Raw genomic sequence first — 23,373 nt, 5'->3', positions numbered from 1 at the left:
TAAAAATCATACATTTTCATGTGCTTTGTTTGGGTGCTGTTTGTGCTGTGTACGTGAGGTGTCAAATTTAGTTGTGTGTGTATGCTACGGTGAAGTCATTCAGTATGAAGCTGCTTAAAAACTATGTGTATTCATTTAGTTATTTTAGGTTCACTTTAGGTCCACTTTGTGCAGCGGGAGTATATAAAATTATGAAAAGTATGTAAAAATGTATTAATGAAGTTTATGAGTTATAGCGGCTGCATTACGTATAAAAACTTCCAGTTTATTCATTCAAACATCAGACGTATTTAAACTGCACAGTAGAGCTCAGAATGTGCTTGAACAGATGGCTGATTGTTTAAAGTGGACTTGGAGAGTATTAGACAGGCAAAAGTGTAAACATCAGTGTGGGCAATCAATATCTCATTAGGGTGTCTGCTTTAGTTCATGTTTTGTCGTTTTGCATTCTTCACACACACTTTATCGGATCAGTAACTACAGCCATTTGGTGGGAAGGGCAATGCAGTACATGGCACCAGATACAGGAAAATGGACCTGCACTGATCTCCACATGCTCTCCACACACTTGCTCAGAATCCGTCATCCTGCGATATAATCGGAGAAAAACATCCGAACAGCACAACTTGTTCACACTTCTGAATTTCTAGCAATGCCATCACCCTTTTTAGCATATTTTTAGACAGAGGGAATCAGGGACACAAGATAGCTTGTGGTGCTAGCACACTGGGAGATAATGCAGGATGAGCCTTAGGCATAGGAGGGCTGGAAGACTCCTCTTGTCACTTTAGATAAGAGGAAGGAAATGGGACTGGTTGCTGAGGGACCAGCTAAGTGCTTGTCGCTGTCCCTTTGGTTTTCCAACAGCAGGCGGCTATAGTGCATCTGGACAGGCAGATGCCCATCTCACTAGAATCAGCTGTGTATGGGGTTCATTCCCAAATGGCTAGTTGGAGAGCAAGGTTGATGAAAGTGGGTATAAAGTTTGCAAGGGAATTGTGCTTCAGCTGTCACACTTAGGAAATCTTTATCTCATGGAAGTGGCAGGGCAGAATAGCGGTTAGAGAGACTGTCAACCAGAAGAGTCAGGTTCAAGCTCATATATCAGCAAACCTCTGTCCTGCTGGAGTGTCCCTGAGCAATGCACTCAGTACTTTTAAACTACTAGGATGATATTCTATCAATGCACTCTGTACACATTTACTAAAATAACCCATTAGTATATGATCCTATCTTATTTTGGGGCAGTTGACAATTTCTACAAATGCAGTTCAGTTTACTCATCATGAGGACTGTTACACAAAACAGTTGTGTAATGTTTAATTAAATCATGGCTCTGTAGGGAGCTTTCCACTATTTGAAAAAATATAACTCTGCCATCTGGGTGACCTTGTCCTGGACTGGAGACTTAAGATGTTTGACAGAAATTTTGTTTTACAAACTGGAGGATTTGAAAGATGAAACAAGGGGATGTAATTAAAGATGCGATCCACTCATATTAAGGGAAATGTAGGATCCCAGTATTTTTGGAACTAGATCTGTACTAGTGATTATGAGTCAGGATGTCTGCCTGCACTGCTCTGATCTTGTCCCTAAACTTTATACCAGTGCAATACCAACTTGTTAGGATTTACATGAACATTAGCATTTATCACTTTGAATAAACTACCTGACACATTCCCCAAATAAATACTTGCGGTACTTTTTGGCCCTCAGGAGCACTAAAACGTGCGTGCTAAAAATGCATTTCTATACTCTTATTGTTGACTATTGATTTTGCTTTCTGGTGTTTGTTGTGCTGGGGTTTTTACGGGTGCATATAAGGGAGCAGCTCAGAGAGATATCTTTGTAGAAAGTCAGTTGTGGAATACTTAAAAGAGAAGTGATGCTTGTGTCTGTCCATGCTCAATTGGTTCATTCTTAAGAGACGTTGTATTTACAGGCCAGTCTAGTCTGCCCTATGGCAAAGACAAGACCTAGGTCGAGCACTGCTGTTATCAGTATTAGTATGTAGGTAAAGAATCATATCTACTCTAATTACCGCCTCTTAAATCCATAGTGATTACAGTGCATTTCATTATTCAATTTAGCACATGTGATCTCATCACATCACTTTCATTTTAACCTCTGTAATAATCTTCCCTGGGGGGATTTAGCGTCATAATTTAAATGCTTAATGTTATTTTGAAATGGGCTGAAGGGTCTTACCTAGAGTCAGAAATAAAATTAGGAAATAAGTGGTGAAATGGCGGCAGGTGAAATTGCACTGAGCGTGTTTAACCTTGCGGGACATTAAAGGCTTTAGAGGAAGAGGAGCTTCATTACTAACACACCCGACCCCACTATTCTTTACGTCTCTCTGACACCTTGCTCAGGATATGTTTTGTTTATGATGCAGCTTGATTGATAAATAACAACACTCACACAGACATGTACAAATGCACAAACATCCCCGCCCACACACCCTGCTTCATTGAAAGGTCAGCTGCTATCCAAAATGTGCTTATTTTGAGGGTAATTGCATCAGATTGAACAGTGAAATACCGTCACCTCCTGTCGGTCCCTTGGAAGATTAGCACCAAGGCCATCAGCAGGATCGATCAATGTGCCGGCCAGTGGCTGCTTGAGGGATGGGAAGGTCAATGGCTGTGATATTACTCACGTTGGGGGAGATTTGGTGTCAGGGGCTTTAATTTTGAAGAGGCTAAATAATAGGGATAGTTTATGGACAAGGATGGGTAGATCGACATCAGCGATAAGACAACACAAGCACAAGAGATTAAGAGCTGCAAGAGTGACTGGCTACCTAAGATTAACTTTGAGCTGTGCTCAAGACGGTAACAAAATTCTCGGGGATACCTTTGTCATTCTACATAGATCTCTATGCAACATACTTTATGCAGTCATGTTTTCACAAGCAGGTGTACATGCTCCTCAGCTACTGGCTCACACAGAGGCCGTCCCTCACTCTCATTCGCCGCCTCTCAATGAAAGCTGCGCACAATTTTGTTTCCTTCAGTGCAGTTTTTTAATGCTGAACACATCCTCTGGCGAACTCAGATCATCAGAGAGAAGGAGCTGACTAATCTCAATCCTTAAATTTATTCATGTTCAATAAAAGCTATTCATCAGCTTAAACCCGCCTGTAAGTTCAAACTAAATTTGAACCACCTGGGAAAAATCTAAATGACTCCAAGGCTGCATGGTTAAGCAGCTGGCGTGGAAGGAGTGTGAAAGGAGGGGAAAGGGATGGCAGGAGAGAGGAGAGTGGCCCCCCAAGTGTGAAGCTCTGCAACGCCAGCAGGCGAGAGGTTGCATCTGTGAGAACTTCTGTTTGTGTTGATCAAGGCTTGGCTATAGTCCAGTCACTGTAAACAGTGTTACAGGTGAGTTGTCTTTGGCAGGCCACGCACATTGATTATTGATTGCTTAGAGTGATACAAGTGGAATTGTGGGAGGGGACGGAAAGAGGGAAGGAGAGTAAAAAACATGAAAGAGTTCAGTGAAACGATACATTAAAATAGGCTGAATGATGAATTGTTTTTCATATCAAAATCAGTTGATTTTATCAGCTATGACCCACGTTGCCTGCAAATTTAATTGCTATTAAATTAAAATTTATTCGAATTAATGTTCAAATTGAAATTTATTTTGTGTGTTGGCAATTAATAGGCTAAAAACAAATTGACTGTCGCCTAGTTGCTCTGTGGAGGGTTCTTGGAAACAAAAGTTAGCTACATTATGTTTATATTCAGTTTTACTCACCAAAATGCATTATGTGTATACATGAGGTCTAACAAGCATGTCCACTGTATTTGCTTCCTCTGTGAAATATTTGCAAGGACAGCTGTTTTACTAGACAATGTTTCCATCCATCTTTGCTATCTTGCAGCCGCCTTCGTCACTCCCTTTGCTGGCACAAAACATGACAGGTTGCCAGCAGGTAGCTTTGCAGATGTTGAATGTAAATGACAGACAGCTGGTGTTTCCGGATCCTCCCTGTTAAACTTTTTAAGCACAAAATATCGTTTTGATTTTATAACCTTAAAAGTTTTGAAATGAGTCTCTGAGGATTCAGAGCTGTAAAACAGCTCGTCCTGTCCTGTCAGTCTGTTCAGCTAATGTTAGTGTTAGCAGAAACATTGCAGAACTTTCAACAGTTGCTTTAGGTGTCATCAGTCTGATGTCAAAACATTGTGAGACTTGTCTTAACGGCAGTTTGTAATCGTTAACACACTGTAACTGGCCTTTGATAAGATGTGAGGATGAAAAAGTTGATTTTTAAACAGGATTGCAGCATGATTTCAGTCAGATAGATTCACACAGTAAAGAAAGTGGGGAACTAGAAATAGATACTGTCATTTTTGAAAACGAATGGAAACAAACTTGCTTATCTTGCCATAAATTATCCAATCGTCCAAATTGGATGGAGTTTGACTGGAAGGTCAGAAACAGATATTTCAGAACTCCTGCCATAATGACTACACATGGAAACTCTTCAGGATTACACTGGGATGGTTGTGGCCAGCAAGCAGACCTTTTACACACATTATGGGCCCGTCCAAAGCTGCAGGGGGTCTGGCAAGACACTAAAAAGGAAATTGAATTAATTCTGGAAATAAATTTAGATTTTAATCCAAAGCGCTTTATCCTAGGCATCCACTTGCGAATTCAAATGATGAAAAACAACTTTTGTTTATCAAGGATCTTACTTTTAATGGCTAACCATGGATGATTATAATCCTATGGCTACAGCCACAAATCCTGCACATGAAACAGTGGAGAGGAAAAGTTAGAGAGGTGTTTATTATTGAAAAGGTCACAGCTAAAGTACAGCTAAACACAACCGTAATATTGATCAGAATAATCAGATATTTTCCCCAAATGGTTCAGGCCTGCTCAGAGATAAATCAAGAAAGAAAGAGTGAAAGCTTGAAGGCTGACTCTGGAGACTGTGCTTTGTCTAATGTGCACTGGACCATGAGACTGCTCTCTCCACCTCAGTCACACCCTGCTGTTCTTCTCAGGTAAACACGCAAACCAAACCCGATGGATGAAATGAGAAAACACACATATGAACACACACACACACACACACACACACACACACACACACACACACACATCCAAAAATATAAACCTAGCACCTTCCAGGCTGTAGTTCAGAGCCCACATGGAGGACTTCTGCAGTGGGGATGAAACATATCAGGAAGGTGCATTTGCTTTTCTTTCACTGGTGGTTGAGGAGTTTATAAGTTGTATAACACACACTTGTCCAGAGTTTTTTTTTTTTTTTTTTTTTTTTTTTTAGACAGTAGCTTTCAGCTGAAATAAAAGATCTGTCACAAGCTTTTAAGAGCCTATCAAACATGCCCTGCTGCAAGTGTGATAATTACTTCTAACATCTGTGGCTTTGACCTCAACACCAATTGCAGAGGGTGAGCCAAGGGGGTCTCTCTCTCTCTTTGTCTCTGTCTCCTCCCTCAACTGTCTGAGTCCCGTCTTGTATTGCAGGCAAAATGGGAAAACAGAATCAATTATTCCAGTAAACAAGTTTGGCCATGTAGAACATTCAATTATACATTAAACATTAATAGCAGGAGCTTATTTCACTCATCCATTAGGTTGTGTTAAACATGGATACTCAATCTTATTAATAGAGCTTGAGTGACTTGAGTGGTTTTTTTTTTTTTTGGTTGTTTTTTGTTGTTGTTGTTGTTTTTCCACTAGGAGTTTAATAATGGAATAATAATGATTTGATTAGGTGGCATTTTGTTTTAAAGAAGCCTCGTCTGAGAAGTGGAGAAAAAACAAACTGTAAGACACAGTGGCACTGGCAGGGTTATATTTCACAATACACACAAGAACCACCCATCTACTTATAGGCTACCTTTAGGTTTCCCATGGGGTTGCCACCCATCCCGTGATGTACGGGATTGTCCCATATTTGTGGATAAAATGCTGTGTCTTGTATTGAATCAATACAGGACACAATTTTTCCCATGTCCTGTGCTGTGAATAATGTAATGTCAAGTAAAACCAAACTAGTTATAGCCTAAAGTGGGTTGGATAACTTTATCAATAAGCAGTCAACTGACAAGGTCTGTTTGCTGTGAGGACATGTTGCCTTTTATATATAAAAGTAACCATACAGTATGGTACAGTAGTAGCTCAACTGGTAGAGAACAGGATTCTAAGGCTTATATTAAACCACAGTGGTGTGAGTTTGAGTCTGACCTGATGCCATTTGCTGCATCTTATCTGCTTTTCTATATAATACTAACTGTAGTGGTACACTGCATCTTTTGTTACCCCTGATACTTTTGGGTTATAAATAAAAGCATTTTCAAATCTCTAAAAATGCAAAAGTTGGCATTAAGCAGGCAACAGATTCCCTGATTTAGCTAAATAAACAAAATCATAAAATCTCGGCTGTGGGCACCACCAGTAAGACAGACAGTGGGAGGGTGGGAGAAAGTATGAGGGTAAGCAATAGGAACAGGAGAGAACGCTACATTATGAGCACACACCTTTTAAAATGAGTTGGATGAGGGCTGTGGTATTAAGCCCCATTTCTATGTGAATAATACACCTCTGAGACTCTGCAGTTAAATTTTCAGACCTGTGCAGGGACTCAACACCCAGCAGTGGTTAAGCAGAAGCAAAAAATTCATGCTTGAAAGTCTACTAGCTGTTTGCTTTAGCCCTCTGTGTTAACACAGTTAATCTGGAGATAATGGCTTTCATTAAAATTCGTTGGCACCTTGCTCAGTATAATAGTATCCATTACTCAGATTTCACATAGTGTCAAACTTGTAGAGTCCTCCATAAAGTCATGTATAATACGGTATATTCTGATAATTTCACCTCAGACAGTGTGTGTTGTTAATAAGATTACAACATTAATAAAAGATTATAGGGACAACATTGCAGAAACTTTTGATTTTTGATTTTGATTGATCAGATTATGATATTATTACCAGTGGAAAATACACCAGAGATGGCATCAAAATAATCTGAACTGTTCTAGGGTCTGCAGCCTGCATCTTACTTTCAAAAATTACTATATTTGTACAACATCTGTGTCACGAATGCCAATTCCAGTGTCCTGCCTGAAGGTTGGATGAACTACACACACATCCACCACTTCTGACTTCACAGCGGTACCACATTCCACTTTGATAAAAAGAGGACACAGTAAGTCCACCAGAATGCAAAACTCTACCTTTGATTGGCCCTACAGTCATTTGAGTCATTTGACAGTTACTGCAGACTGCCTGTCCCGTTTGAACTCTCCTCCTCTCCTCCTTGACACTTTGTTTGCTTAAAAAGCCACCGGTGTGAAATGTAACAGAAAATGGTATTGAGTGAGTTCAAGGCCTTGCTTTGAGTTTGCCAATGTGGATATATCACACAGATGAGGCAGGTACTGGCATGATGCCCAGCACTTAGAGGAGAGAGGGCTTTACTTCCTTCCCTTCTGACCCAGCTAAGACTGCAGCTACATGGTCAGCTTCAGTTAAACACAGGAAATGATGTTCAGTATTCTTTCATTTATTCGAAACAGCATTTCATGCTGAATTACAAAAGGTTTGAGTGAATATTTTGGTTTCCTAATGTGGTGTAGACATTTCAAGCTATTAAACATCAAGTGGATTTTTTGTTTAAACACCCAAATGGATATTGCAGAACTTTCCCTCTGAGCAAAGAGACCATTTATTTTTCCTTTTATTATGTAAATTGGTCAAGTGCTCCATACTTCTCCCTGCAATTCCTCTGTTGGCCTTTATCTATTATACATAAAACAAGCAAACAACTTATGAACCAGTGTTAAACTTATCCACCCGACATACAGTATAAACAGCACATATGGTATTTCCCCTTGAGAAAATTTTAAAGTTTGCCAATCACCCCACAGTAAAAACAGCTGCACAGGTTCTACACTTTTGTAAGGTGTGAAGTGAACTTGATGACAAGTATGTTAGCAAAGTTTGTGAGAAAGTAACAGCAGGACTGTGAGGATTAAAGCATATGGCTTATCTGGAAACTCATGGAGATGTAAGTGGGGGTAAACAGGAGGTTTACACTTTTGGATGGGTACAGGAGTCAACATCTTACAGGAGGCATTAAAAAAAACGTCCCTTTACAGTCCTCCACTCCACCCGCCACCGCAGCAGCAACAAGGGGATGCAATGTGCAAAGAGGCAGGAGACTAGCGTTTCTCAAGCTGAAAGGTTGTTAATTAGTGTTCATCACACGTTCTAAATTTAAAGATGTTGCCATTGCTATTCTTGTGGATGTGTTAGAAAAGTATTTTTCCAACAACAAAAGTGGAAGAAGAAAAGTTCTGTCAGTATGTTGAACAATGTTTATATATGTTCTGGTGTCCCATGTGTAATGTATTATTCAGTATATCACTGTAACCATAAGTGTGTGTCCTCCCTACGGCTAATTTTACACCTCATGTTGTTTGGTTGATAGCTGTAATATCTGCCTTTACTCGTATTGCTGCTTTCCGAGGCTCTCGATGTGAGACAAAAATGGCAGCATTAAATGTATGTGCCACATTGTTTCAAATAACCACAGTGGAAGTCTATGAGTAGAAACCTCTTAACAACCTCCGACTGAGACGTCATTGCCACACGAGTCCTGTAACCTCGTTTAAGATATTAATGTGGAAATTGAAAAATGGAGAGAACATTTTACAGCACCTCCTAGACAAACATTAAATTCAATGTAGAGAGTTATTGGTTTGGGCTTTGGTTCCTGTCTGTGCCCCTCCAACTTTGCTAATCACTAACTCTATGATTTAGTAGTCTGTGGCGTCACCTTGAGGCGATGGACGCCATTGTTGGTAGGACAGAGAGACACGGAGATTTGGTTTCCAGTCACTTCTTACCACCGCCTGCACCCACAAATGAAATTCTGGCATTAAGCTGAAGAAGTGATGGCGGATAGTTGGCTCCCTGCAGTAACAGCTGGCCCATGTCTGAGGCATCACATTAGGTAATGTCATGGACCTGACACTAATCATGTGTGTGTCTATCTGCTGGCAGTCCAGTCAACGCATCCAGCTGCCTTCAGCAACACGCCACCTCTATGTCTACTGATGTCCACAGCTCAAGGCTTGGGTCTTTATTATTACATAACAGTAAAGGCCATGCATGAAGAGTATTTTTAATGGCTTACTACAATAAGTATACTAGACTTTTAGAGAGAACACTTAATGTGGCAATGTGAAAGATTTTCACTTAAGTAAATGTCTGTTAAGTCACTATCTGTTGCCGAATGAGGTAACACAACAGTGACTGAGCCTAAGGCACACTGTTGATAGCAGTACATTTGCAGTATTATGAACTGGGTGTCATTCCCAGAAAACATTCAGTATTAAGTTTCTGCTTATGCAAATCAAACATTTCCTACTTCTGCAGCTTCACATTAAAAGCTTTTAACTGGTAAAACGAGTTCACTTCAATTATGAACTAATCACAGGAAATGCAATGTGTTTGTCAATGAGCCTAGCAAATACTGCTATCGTTCATCAAAAATGTGTCAACAAAACAAGACAGTGGTCATTTTCAGCATTTTTTGACAGCAAGCAGTTTGAAATACTGCAGGGAGTAATGGAACAAGAAGGAGCAGCCACCGTGAGCGGTCAGATGAAGAGCTGCAGGCGGCAGGCTGCAAACCTCCAGCTTCTCAGCCAGCTATCCAGCTCCTTTCACTTTGCCCTGCTGTTCGCAGACTCGTGCCATGTGCTGGATAAAATCAGATCATGGTTGCTCACATAATGATGGAAAAAAGACAATTATTGTCTGACCTCTTCATGAAAAATGAAAGTAGTTTGTTTTGCTGTTACCAGCAGTAACTACAGGTGTAGCCAAATCAACCTGGACTGAAGTCTTTGAGATTGCCACTTTAACAGAGAACAAAACTAAGAGTCTACAGCCATGCTAGGAGCTGCTTAATGCCAATGTCAGCATGCTAACATGCTCATGACGGCTTATTTCGCTCAATATATGTCTTGTATTATGTAAGAAATATCATATGGACCTGTTTACAAGTTTAAAAACTTGATTTTCATCAGAGGGGATCTTTAACATAAGTACTTCCTCAAAGTTAGAAGACCTTTGTCATCATGGTTACAATAATAAACATGTGGTTATGGTTGTGGAACAACATTTACAGTTGACTTAGGGTTAGAGGTTCACCTGGAAATGAACAGCAGTCTCCCCTCTTAAATTCCTGTGTTTTGTTGACCCATCTGCCTTAACTTTCACCTTATGTGGACTCACTCTATAGACTGTCACCTGACTTCCTCCTTTTCTCCAAATTACATGGCAAAAAACATAAAAAAAACCAAAAAACATAATTTTATACACATATTAATGCTCATTAAAGTGAGGAATGATCTATCATGTCCTAATGTCTTCTGCATAACACAACTACTAAAGAAAAGGTAACATTTGTAGAATGAGTTGTGAAAATTCTTTCGTGAAAAAAAATATATACAGAAGAGAGAAAAATAATAGAAAATCTGTGTAGGTGGAATATCTATAGATTTCTATATCTATTAGATGAAGAATTTCTCTTTCACCCCTCACAGTTCAGGAGTTCCAGTTACCATCTTTCCTTGGCCCATGGTCTCACTTTCCACAAAACCCCAATGAAAAGTTGATTTCAAGTTACAAACAAACTGACAGACAAGCAGACAAACTGGACTGAAAACATAACCTTGTTGGCAGATGTAACAGAAGCAGCATCAGGTAATCTATAACCCCTATCACAATTCCAGCAGAAGAAAACTCTTTGTGAATGTGAACTTTTAAGACCTCCATGATGTATTTTATGTACTGAGAAATCACTGCCTTAGTTTGAAAACAAAGAACTCAAAGCTGGAGGAAGGATATAGTGTCCAGAAGTTAACTAGTCAACTGCAATTTCATTAAATGGTGACTTCACTGGTGAGAATGAATAAGAATTTTCATTTCATATAGGTAGGACACATGTTTGAATACACTGTGCATGAAAACCTTTATTTCTTCACAAAGACAAGTACTGATTGGACATTCTTGAGTTTGATCATGAACACTTGTCTCTTCAAGTCTAGGTTCAAGGTAGATACACACCTACACCTCTGGCTAACCCTCTTGAGCTACAGTGCCCTAATGTTGTAATAATACTGAATATACTTTTTTATGTTAATAGCTGAGATGCGTTTTCAAAATACAAATAGCTGGGATAAAATTAAATGTGCCTTAAAATTCAAATGAGTGGGCAGATTTTTATTTTCCTGAGTGCAGGCCAAAAAGTGAACTCTAATGAAAACAATTGTACTTGTAAAACAGCCCTAGTTATTTTGTGGTCATTTTGTATTAAGTTGCTGTAAAGACCTTAGCCTTCTTATTTGCCCTGTAATAACATGTCTTTTTACTAATCATCCTCCAGTTCTAATCCCCAAATAAACAATATTTTCCAATATAGTCAAGCAGCTGCTTCCAGTGGCAGTGTGAAAGGTTCCTGCGCACCATTGTTTTGCAGGATGATCTGGGTTCTTTCCATTTTCACGTTCCTGTTTCTTCTGGCAGTTTTGCACTCGATACTAACACAGACCTTCACTGGCAGTCGGGTATACCGCCTGGGCTTGTGTGAGTTCAACCCTGACTGTCCCTCACACACCCCGGGGCTTTGTGAAAAATGAGACCATGGAGAATGAGATAATAACATTGTGGAATGGGAGTGTGTGAATCTGCAGTGGACTCATGCACCCTGGGTATCTGTATGTGCGCTTTGGCGCGTGCATGTGTACTCTGTGTGGAGCATAATTGTGTCCTCCCATGTGTAAAAACTATCAATCAGGCTCACTTAATGTTGTGTCATTATGGGTAAATTAAAATTCCACAGTGATCGATAGGGTATTGACTGTCATATTATGTGCGTGCATAATGAATAATCCCTTTTAACTCATTTCATTCCCAATTTATTCTGGATATTAAGTTTTTGTTTGTGTGTCCAATGGGAAGCAACGAGATGGGCAGGCTCTCAATATTTTTGAAAGAACTGGAAGATTACAAAATGGAAATGAATTCACTGTTCACACCTGAATTAGCATTGTGTGTTGTCAGATAGCCTGATAAGACAGTGAATAGTTCCCCTTGGACTGTTGCCTGTGATTCTGTGTGTTAGCTTATTCACACATGCCAGAGGTCTCCTTCTCCAACCAGGGCCAATTATTGCCATGAAACAGTGCAAACAATATGTGTTATGACAAAATATAGCCATGAAGACAGACCGTATGAAACAAAGCAACTGGAGTTTCGGTAATTGGTGCACACAGTTGCAGTGAATATATTCATTTCAGTAACTGTTTAGTCTAAAACTATTGTTATGTAAATCCATGTTGTATGAATAATTCCCTGCCTATACACCAACAATCATTTTCCAACATTATGATTCAATCTCTTTTTTTTAGTTCAATAGCAGTAATCAGTTATGAATGCAAATCCTCATTTTGGGACGTTTGCAGTCTCTGCCTTTTAATTTCTAATGTGGCAACACATAAATTATGTGACACTTAAGCACTGCCTTTGACAACAGTATGATTTTATTTTCAAAACTTTGTGCTAAATCATAGAGTATCAGCTGGTCTCCACTCCATACTGTTTCCAAAGTGCCTGATAATGCTGTGTTTGAAAATCCCTCTGGCTGTATTACACAGTGCTGTTCATTTGAGAGGAAATAGGCAGAGATTAAAACTACAAGTGAAAGTGTATTGTCTGTATTCCTGAGTGTGTGTGTGTGTGGTTTTCTTTGCTTCTGAGTGCACCAGGTTCTGTGTAATTGTGTGCATGACACAGACAGAGTGTGTGAGTGTGAGTGAACTGAGTAAGGTAGACAGATAATCTCTACCTACCGTTCAGTCTGTATGCTTCCTTGTAAGTGCTTCCTTATTTCTCATTAGGACTTAAGCATGAGAGGAATTAGCGACACTGAGTGAAAGCTCTGCCTGCTTTAATAATATTTCTGATCCAATTTAACAAGAACTGGATTATGTTAATATAATCATATTGCACCCAACTTAAGTTAGCCTAACTGATTGTCCAACTATAAATAATCTGTTCTAGCTCAGTCATTACTATGGTTGAGACAGTGATGACATGATTTTGCCATGAGAAACACTGTCTCTCCGTATGGCAGTTCAACATCATTTTTTACAAAAATAAATAGATAAAAGAATTATATTATATTATTATATTATATTATATTAAACATTGCAAAGCATTGTACAACTGCATTAGTGTGAGAGAGCCTGGTGATTGGATTAGATATTGAAGGTTTGTGCAAATCTTTGTGCTAAGATGGCTAAATGTTCATTGCTTCCCTCACTGCATGTGATTGATGATGTCTGTTATGAATGTGAAAGGTTATTCACAACAGAACAAACTGTTCAATAATGTGAGATGCGGGCCTGTGTGCATGACACAGACAGAGTGTGTGTGAGTGAAGCCCACATGTAAGAATCCGCTGGAAAATCCGAAACAATAGATAAATAAATAAATAAAATAAATAAAATTCTGGTGATAGAAAAGAAGGGAAAAAAAATCAGAATAAAAATAGATAACAGGCTGTGTTTATGGTGAAATTCTGGAGGGAGGAATAAAAATATGGGATGGATTACTCACCGGCGTTGACTGTGCGGTGTCAGCTTGTTATTCTTGCCTACAGTATCTTGATTTCTATTCTTTGCCTGCCATCTTTCAAGTGAGGTGATTATCATGCCAAGTGAAAGAGGAAAGTTTGAGAGCGAGAGAATAAAAGAAGTGAGAGGTGGTTGTATGGTAACAAGATAGCAAATTAATGATGGGGTGTAGTGCTGCGGTGACACATGTAACAGCCTCTTCACATCTCACAAAAACACCAAATTAATACGGCCTGGTGATGAATGAGTCTTGTAGCCTAACAGTCATGTACTGTTGTTCAAACGGCACTGTGTCAAAGAAAAAAAAAACATTTTCATAATTTACACTGAATTTTCAAACATCAGCAGCACAGAAATATGGAAATATATGGCCTTTTTGACAATTGTTTTAGTATATGACTAATTTCGGTAGAACATTTCCTTTGAAGATAATGTGTTCTGGCCCATTAAAAAAAAAAAATCACTTTTTATCTAGGTGGAGAAGAAAGAAAACCATGCGCCATTTAAGAGCCAAAAGCTAAGTAATGGTTAAAAATAGCACGTATGTACAATTGTGTTATTTTATTATTTGACAATCCGTTCTGTCTTCAAAGACACTAGTAACTCTTTGCAGCTTGATGCTAGCAGGGTGTAGATGTAAGTTGCCAACTGGCATGAGCACCACAGCAAAGTTCATTGTCATTAATTATTCTGAAACTTTCTCCTCAGTGCATTTTCTATCTTTAGAGCATTGCTGGGGACATGGTTCCATGTTTGCTTTGCTAGTTAGATGAGCTCCGAAAAATAAGCTACATTTGCCATTTTTATCAAATTCAAGGAATTTGTCACCCAGTGTCACCCAGGACCCAAACTCTCACTTCTGTAATTCCCACGATACTGGGCTGGAGTGCAGATATGCATGTGTAGACAGGTGTCCATGAACCTGCATGATAACCTGTGTCCTTATTTGATTTCATATATATAGCACATACTGTAAAACACATTTACTCATTGAAAACAGGATAAATCAAGAAAATAACAATCAAAGAAACAGAGCTGAGGGATTATCAATATGTTATATCTGAGCAATTTATTATGTGGCTTTGTCTTATGGTGAGAACAGTGGGGAGATTGCAATCCTGTTTCCTGTAAACACACCAGATCATTATCCTACTTATGTGTCTCCATTTTACATCCAATCCCACAGTCACTGTTCTGTGCTTGCCCCAAATGATAACCCTTTAGCATAGCCTGTGGTCACTAAAGTCCCTGAGCAAACACAAACCCTACAGTTATTTTCCTTTGACCTGCAGTAATGTCAGTACACATGTCAGAGAAGAAGAGGAAATTTTCCATTTGGCTTCAGGCCTTAATCTGTAACAAGGGACAGTTGAGGACATATCCTCCCCTGTATTTACAAACCTGGATTCTCCGTATGGCAGGCCACAAAGGACTAATTAACGCAAGTTTCTATTGTGGTGTCGGTCAAGAAAGGGGAGAGTAGTATTGTACTGGGACATGGTGGAGCAGCTTTCTGTGTACATAGAGCTCTGCAGGGTAAATATGGTGCAGCCTCTGCAGATTCATGCTTTGCTGCCCCTAACTGTGGTTCTGTTAAAGGTAATTAAAAAGAGACAATTCAATACATCAGGCCATTTTTAGAGACTCCAAGCCCATACTTTGTTGTACTGCATGAAATTTTGTTCAGTTTATATGGTAATGAATGCTCAATTCAGAATGATCATGAGGATACAGTACACTACATGGCAAAATGTGACTAATATTGTACCAGGGCTAACATGACTATGATGCATTAAGGCAAATTCCGTCTTTTCCTTGATGAAATGCAATCTGAAACACAAGTTTGGCACATAAATGACCAGTTTGAAGGTTTCCAGCCCTGTCTGATAATAACTGTTGTGGCTGTGATAACATGCCTTTTCTACTACACTTTACTCAAGACTGTACCTCATAGTGGTTGAGTTAAAAGATACATTTGTAATAATAATAATGATGAACTTTAACAAGTGATAAAGTATCGGTTTCTGCATGGAACTTTTCCTGTAATATTCTTTAAGACTGCATATGTCTTTGCATCAGATACTTTAGATACCTTCAATACATTATATAACCAACATAAACAAATTAATTACTTTCACTTTGCTCTGTCAAAACACTGCTAATCAAACCAGTGACAATGATGTAATTTGTTGGCAGGCTGAGCTGTGATGGAGCTGTAGAGTTTACATCTGAGCAGGCTATGAACACAGACTGTCTCCACTTAGACACCCACGAAACATTCCACTCTGTTGCTAACATCCAGCCTGTACTGTATGCGGCAGTGCCAGACCGGCAGATGGGTTGGCCACCCAACGACCTCTGACATTCAACCTTCATAGAAGCAAGGCCATGGATTCTATCCAGTGGTCTTCATCATTCTCAAATGTTCTGCCAGAATGGACGTAGGATGCTTGAGCCAACTTGGGCCAGATGCTGTCTCAGAGGAGACCATATGACTTCCCAAAAGATTTCCCTGGTTATACAAGACTTAATACTGCAAACAGTTCTAGGCTTTAAAAACAGCAGCATAATTTCTGTAGATGATACAGAAACCTTGTCATAAAAAAAATACAGTTTTACATGTGCAAAATCACAACCAGAGTGACTGGGAAAAGGGTTGCTTGGACATAAACAACCCGTTTCTGTTGTTCATAGCGCAGACATCTAGTTAACCTGAGATAATGGGATGATGAAGAATCAAGTAGATTTCCTGATTGTTTCTCAACCAAGTTTTGTCATGGCTGTACGTTTAAACAGCGGAGCCTATTGTGTCAGTCGTTTGACTGCCTTTGTTCATTTAATGACCAAACTCCGAAGACACAATGGAAAATTATATTTTTGAAGAGCAGGCTAATTAACGCTGCTTATTAGGGAGACGTCAGCACGGGAATAATAATAGAAAAGGGAAGGCTAGAGGGGTTTGGGTGGGATGCATGATGTGACATATCAGAGGTTTTATACATGAGTTGAAACTTAGAGCATAAATAGGGGTGTCAAAACTGAAAGCAAGAGAAAGAATACATTTAAAAAGCACTGGAGGTAATTATTAAGCAGTGTTTAGTCCTTGTTGAAAAACAATGACTTCAAAATGAGAACAAATGTAGTCACTGTGAGGAAATAGCGCTGGCCTTCAGGGAAGGCGTCACTCGTGCTGAGGACTTTTTTTTTTTTTTTGCAGGGGCTATCATTTAGAAGCATGAGGGTATTGATGTCCATAACAATAATGACAGAAAGATACCAATATGTAACAATTTGTGTGTGCCTCTGGAGAGAAGCTTTTAATCATGAGCACTTCTGCTGCTACAGTGTACTTCCAAATCTCCACAAGAGGTGAATACAATTTTTGTAGCTTGTCTGATTTATGTCCAACTCCATGCTGTCATGTTGGTCCGTGGAAGACTGAGCCACTCGCTCAAGCAAACAAGGCTTTGATTGACATTCAGCTTAATGTAGGAATGCAACACATGGAGGATCTGGTAAACACGCTTTCCTTCCAATGTTGGAATCGCATGCCGTACTGGGGTGGTTAGGTTGGAATGGCAATGGAGGTTGTTATTAGTGGGAGAGAGAGGAAAAACAACACCTTCTTGACACAGACATAGTTTCTGATACTGCCTTGTGATTCCTCTCCAAATGGACAAAAGAACATTTTTTTTTTTTACCATGCCAACCATGTTTAACTCTGAAGATCTCCATAAAAATGCAAGCAAGCAAACAAGACATGAAAAGAAATAAATAACAAAAGAAAAAGTAGATAGGTAGGTACTTAGATAGATTGATGGGTTAGGGTAACTGAATCCTCAGCATAATAATAAATAAGTAAATAAATGACTGCAGAACTTTGAAAACATGAAACAGATCAAACAGGAAGCACAAGATCTTAAATTGGGTGCCCACTGCCCCTCAGCACATGCACACACGCTCAAACACCCACACTTTATCCTGTGAAGTGAGATTCTGATGCTTGGCTGAAGAACCGCTCATAGAACAGGAAGGCAGGGAAAGAGAGAGACAGGACACCTTAATGTGCCTCCACCATATGCTGTTACCTACTGATGGATGCCGATCTCCCCAGGCACTGGAGCAACTTATCGCGTTTGCGGGTGACACTGCCGCCGCTGATAAAGTTAAAGATAAGCCATCTGTTCTTAACAGCAGCCCAGCTTCACTTGCACAGATAGGGGTTTCCAAGTGTACACAAATCTGTACGGTGTGTCTGCCTAAATTACTGTTGCACAACATCTTTAAAGCATCTATTTGTGCATAGTATGGATAGTTGCAAGTGTGATTATCCGCCATGATAAGCAATTATTGTGAGTATATCGAACAATGCCAATCAAAAATTAGAGGCGAGGAGTGACACAGTCTGCTAACTTAATGCACTGTAAGCTGATTTCTGAGAGGTGGCTGTAAAAGTGAACACTTGGTGAATCTGTCACTCAAGTCTAATTACTGTAGAACTTATGCAAAGTCACGCTAACAAGCTATCAGTCACATTTCTTAATAAGAGCTTACCCAGCACTGGTTGGTCTTTAGAAAGGAGTGGGGGAAAAAAAACAACAGACAGCAACTTTAAGATCCCTCAAGAGCTTTTGATAATGCCAGGAGCTTTTTGACACATGCTTGAGAAAGTCACCATTAGTGAAATGGCCCATTACCCAGAGAGCACAGCTAAAAGAAAAAAAAAGTTAACATTAAGACCCACCACAGAAGCAAGCTATGGTTGTTCTCTAATGATCTGGGGTTATGGCTGCTCACTAACTCTGCATACAAGCATTACGATTAGGGCTATGAACTCCAGATCATTGCTGAAACATATATTCTGTTACACATACCTTTGACTTATGCATCCTCTATTGACAGAGGACAGCCCATATAAACAAAACAAAATTATAGATAATGTACATAATTATTTTTAAAAAATCTGTTTCTAATTAAGCATTTGTTCTTTATATTTTGAATGGTATGCAACACAGCATTTTTCCAGAAACCCAGATGGATACTTGAAAGGGGTGCATTATCTGTGAATAGCATTGTTCTTATCCTCTGAGAGATGGATAAACCAAAAAGCATTTCAGAGGAACCCACTCCTGAGAATTACAAAGCTACCACTGCTTTGGATACTGTCCGGGTTGGCCTTTTATAATTTTTACCAAGCACAGATCTACTTTTAGACTTCAACGGCATAATGGTATTTGCTTAACTGAGCAGCCAGCAATCACTCTCTTCTCTGCCAGTGTCATATCACTGATCAAGTGTGGCTCGGTTCCTGTCTGAGAGGAGGGCTGCCAGATATAATGCAATAATAACTGGTGCACAGCTTGTCTAAGAGAAGCGAGGTCCTATTTCACTGCTGATGATACTGGGGTGAACTCTTTGTGCTCTTTCTCTCTTGTTCTCCCTCTCTTTACCAGCTCTGAAGCCCCTGAGCTTCCAAGAGCATAATGAGCCAATTGTAATAACTAGCCTATATCTTAGAATGGAAGAATGTTAAAAAAAAAAAAAAAAAAGTACTGGACATTTCCACTCCAACTCAAAATACAGGGCTTCAATGATTATCTACGACAGAAACATGCTTTTGAGTTATTATTCTGTGAAAGGGATAGAAACAACTGCCTATACCAAAATTTAAAAGAGACATAAGAAAAACTTTACAGCGGGAGATATCTGAAAATTCCCATACAAGTATAACAAACAGAAATTTGCATCTATATCTCCTTCCTCACATAAGCAGAACAACAGAACCCAGCTTCAAATTGAGTTACTGTTAATTAATAGCTACTGAATGCCTGGAAATGGTAATAAAATTTGAGTTAAATGAAAAAGGCTACTCCACAGGACTTAGTGACTGCATCTACAATGGCCATGACTATTATATGATAAACATCTTCAAAGGTTCCCTTATCTGACTTTATTTAAAACTTTCACTGTAACAGGTGGCTTTAATGTGATCTGGATTGCTGACCTTGAAAAAAGGTAAATGTATCAACTAGATGCGATATGTTAAAAATCTAACAGCTTTCAGTCTCGACAAATAGCACTCCTCTTATCCGACATAGTGGACGTGAACCTGCACTGCTCCCCCACAGATGCCTAGTGTGATGTATGACAGATTTCTCCCTCTCCAGCTAGGCTCACAGTAAATGTCCATCTGGCAGCTTCCCATGGGTACTTATTATTCTCAGCTAGCCAGGGGTTTTCTGTTTCCAAGCAGTCAGCCAGCGCCTGCCTCAAAGAGTTGAGAGCCAGACCAGAACTGCTTGCAGATGCTCTGCCGGATAGCCAAACTGCGCCAGTGTAGTGGCATGGCACTGTGTTTTCAATTACACAATGAGGTGGCGCTCTCCCAAAACTGTCCGAGTAGGGAAAGTCAGGTACATTGAGAGCATCTATGTATCTGAGACAAACCACCAGCCAAGTGAGGGCAACATAAAGGTATGCCGTTTTCTCATTTATCCAAAACACTTGCACCACCTTGGAGATGAGATGATTGATTTTCCCCTTATGAACAGATGCTCAGAGCCATGGGTAGCGTTGAAAGGTCCCGCTGCCCTGGTCTGAGGCCCTGCTATGGTGGATTCAATCATGCAGTTGACCTCTATCACACTCCTACAGCCTGCTGAGCATCTCTAGAAACAGTCTGACAAAACACAGGATGCCAAACTTGTCTCGACATTCAACAGCTAGGGTCGTTTTCACACTGGGTTCGTTGGCTTCCACCAAAGTTCAGTTTCAGTTTCCCCATTTCACTAAACCTGCTGGTCTGCTGTCACCCCTGTTTACTGCTGATACGATCTGGGGTTTGCTTCTGTAGTCTGTCTACAACAAAATGTGGCTATGATGAAAAGTGATTAGTGACATTTTGACATATTTAGGAAAAATAAGGAAGACTATGCAACCTGGAGAAGAGCCACGTGAGTACAACTGATGGCATTTTGTCTTTCACATTTTATTGCTAACAATTAACCTGAGCCATTAATGATGTCATGATTCATGAATATGTCGTCTTGTAAGGAACAAATTTGGTTCATATTTTTGTGGAAAACTGCCTCTGAATTTGGACTTAGCTGCCAGTGTGAAAGTGCTATATGTCTGCATAAGAACAGGCATGTTGGACAGTAGCATAATGTTCCATCTTGTTGCTCAGTACATAACCATATGAGTATGAGGTGAAAATATTTGGAAGGCCCCTGAGAGGTGTTTCTTTAGAAAAGGATGGCCAAGGCTGTCATTGTTAGGGTCTATGGTACCAAGGGTTTCATGTTGACATGTGGAGTTGGGAAGAACGGAAAGGTTCATTGCTTAACATATGACATATTTCCACAAGCTCACCAAAGTGTGGAAACAGACATCATCCGTGCTATGCTTGTTTAAGTCAACACTGCCGGCGTATTCTTTGAACAATCTGGGCCATTTGATTCTCATTTGAATAAAATTCAAAATGAAGGCACAAAGCACACAATCCGCTCGCCAGAAAAAGGCTACCATTGTGTATTCTCATGCACACATGTGGGAAAATGGGATGAGTGAAGATTGCAGAGCATTGCATACCTTACTGAGCAAACAGAAGCATCTTGGTGCCGCTTCAACCCCTCCCCCATCTAACTCTCTTCCATATTTATGCGTTCACATCAGTCCCAAAGACACACGACAACTCAAACACTCTTGAGAACAGTGCTATCTAAGATGAAACGAGTCTTACCTAGTGTGGAATAGTTGGTCACATCTGTAAGCAGGCCGTTGGGGGAAAGAGGAAGCAGGGGGAAGAGGGTGGGAATAAGAGAGAGAGAGAAAAGAAACGTCAGCAAATTACAATGTACAGCAAGCTAAACTTCAGTGCAGGCTGAGGCTGTCACTGGCTTCCCTGAAAAATGATGGTGTCCCAGCATTGTACAGACTGGGGGTTAAGAATAGTCCCTGTCAAGAGGGGGACATCATTTATTAATCGAGGGACATGAAACGTCTGAGATAGTCTCCCCTGGGAATCCAGAGTTTGCACAACTTGCATTAATATTTGTCAGTGTTTCGAGATTTTGAGGGTGGATGCAGAGAGAATGTAGGCAGAAACCTAATCTATTACTGACAAGTCTTTGTTTTCTTTTGCATTAGTGTAACACAACCACCGAACAAACAAATGTGCTCGCACAAATCATACTGTGAACCAAGGTGTTCTCTTTTCTCCATATTTCTCTGTGGTAAATTAGTAGCCCTCAGATACCTCTCTCCCTGTGTGCTTGCACTTTTGTTACATTCCCCCAAGCTTGTTAGTTTGACAGGCGACATCCAAGGTTCTAACAGTACACTAAAATGGCAGTCCGACACTCCTCAAAAAGACCTTAGCCTGGCCCCGGCACAAACAATGAACCAGTGTGAAAATACCCCTCAACATTTAGCCACATCTTCACTGTGTCACAACTACCTGACATTCATATCTAGAAAGATTTATAGAAAGAGATATTATAAGACCTGTGCTCACCCCACTTTCCTGTTCTACCTCTCTGCCTGAGAAATATATACTGGATTTCCATTACACCATGCTGATTTTTTTTTTTTTTTTTTTTTTTTTTTTACATTGAAAGTGGTCCCTTTACGAATATTTTCTTCTCAACTACAGTTTTGCTTTCTTGTAAATGTGCAATAAAACAAGAAAATGGAGTGAACTGACAATAACTGTGTGTATTGTGAGGGAAATAGTAGACTCAGGACTAATTCTGAGCTGCCATTGCTTACAGTGCAGTCTAGTTGTGTTGCTAAGCAGAATTTACCAGTAATATGATTTATCACCGATGATGTTTATCCCCCCCTGCATTCATTTACATTTTTTGGTGTGCATGCAACAAATCCCCAAGGGGATCACGATGGGGGGAATGTGATTACAATATCTGTTTTGCACGTGAGAACAAATCTATTTTCAGGGAGAGGGGGAAAGACTGGGGTTCAATCTCTGTGATGCTCATTACCATTCTGTCTGACACACATTCACACTCGCTGCTAGTGTTGTTGCTAAACAGAGAGCTCAGCGGAGGACCTTGAAGCTTCATGCCGGGAAAATTGGACCCAGGGGAGGGGGTGGAAGGGACTGATGTCAGACTTCAAGAGCCACTAGAAACACCTGGGTTTTCAATGACATTAGCATCAGTGTTGTTTGGTAGTGAGAGAGTGAAAGACCATGACAGTTGAAGGGGCGGCATTGAAAGACAGCAATGAAAATAGACGGGAAACGAATAGGATGGGGCAAAATTTTCATTTTGCAGTCTGGCGTTGAGTGCAAATACCCCAAGGATGTAAAATTAAGACTGAATTCCAAATTCTACTTTGTCAAGAAGGACTTGAAATTTTCTATAGCTGAAACCATTCATGCCAAAAAAGGAAAGGTGAATAACCCAAAGCACAATACTCTCAACCATTCCATATTTCTCTTCATCTAATCACATTTTGTGTTTTTAATAGAGGGATTTTTTTGCAGTGCAGTGAAGATTATTGATTTTTCCCGAGTCCTACTGTGTAAATTTGGAAGGCTGGCCAATCAAAACCAGTGGAGGTAGCGTGGGCCTAAGTGGATTAGACTAGCAGGGATGGTGCAGGGGACTCTAGAGGGAGAAACCAAAGCTCTGGTGGCTTCAATAAACCCACTC

At 39.9% G+C, this 23,373-nt stretch overlaps 1 protein-coding gene and 1 long non-coding RNA gene across 20 annotated transcripts in view; one reads left to right on the top strand and one right to left on the bottom strand.

The window, feature by feature from the left end:
- LOC139621280 (uncharacterized) overlaps window positions 1-23,373 on the top strand; it is a 563,233-nt gene that overhangs the window by 355,298 nt on the left and 184,562 nt on the right. The window lies entirely within an intron of this gene.
- LOC139621276 (receptor-type tyrosine-protein phosphatase delta-like) overlaps window positions 1-23,373 on the bottom strand; it is a 345,696-nt gene that overhangs the window by 231,659 nt on the left and 90,664 nt on the right. For all 19 annotated transcript variants that reach the window (XM_071477579.1, XM_071477582.1, XM_071477583.1 and 16 more), the window contains one exon: window positions 21,441-21,464. The gene's annotated coding sequence lies outside the window, so the exon portion shown is untranslated. The remainder of the gene's footprint in view (window positions 1-21,440; window positions 21,465-23,373) is intronic.

This window comes from Trachinotus anak, unplaced genomic scaffold (assembly GCF_046630095.1).
Source record: "Trachinotus anak isolate AG129_WGS33_773 ecotype Australia unplaced genomic scaffold, CSIRO_AGI_Tana_v1 ptg000005l, whole genome shotgun sequence".
NCBI classification, from domain to species: Eukaryota; Metazoa; Chordata; class Actinopteri; order Carangiformes; family Carangidae; genus Trachinotus; species Trachinotus anak.
The sequence above is the reverse complement of the archived record's forward strand: the minus strand, read 5'-3'. Positions and strand labels throughout refer to the sequence as shown.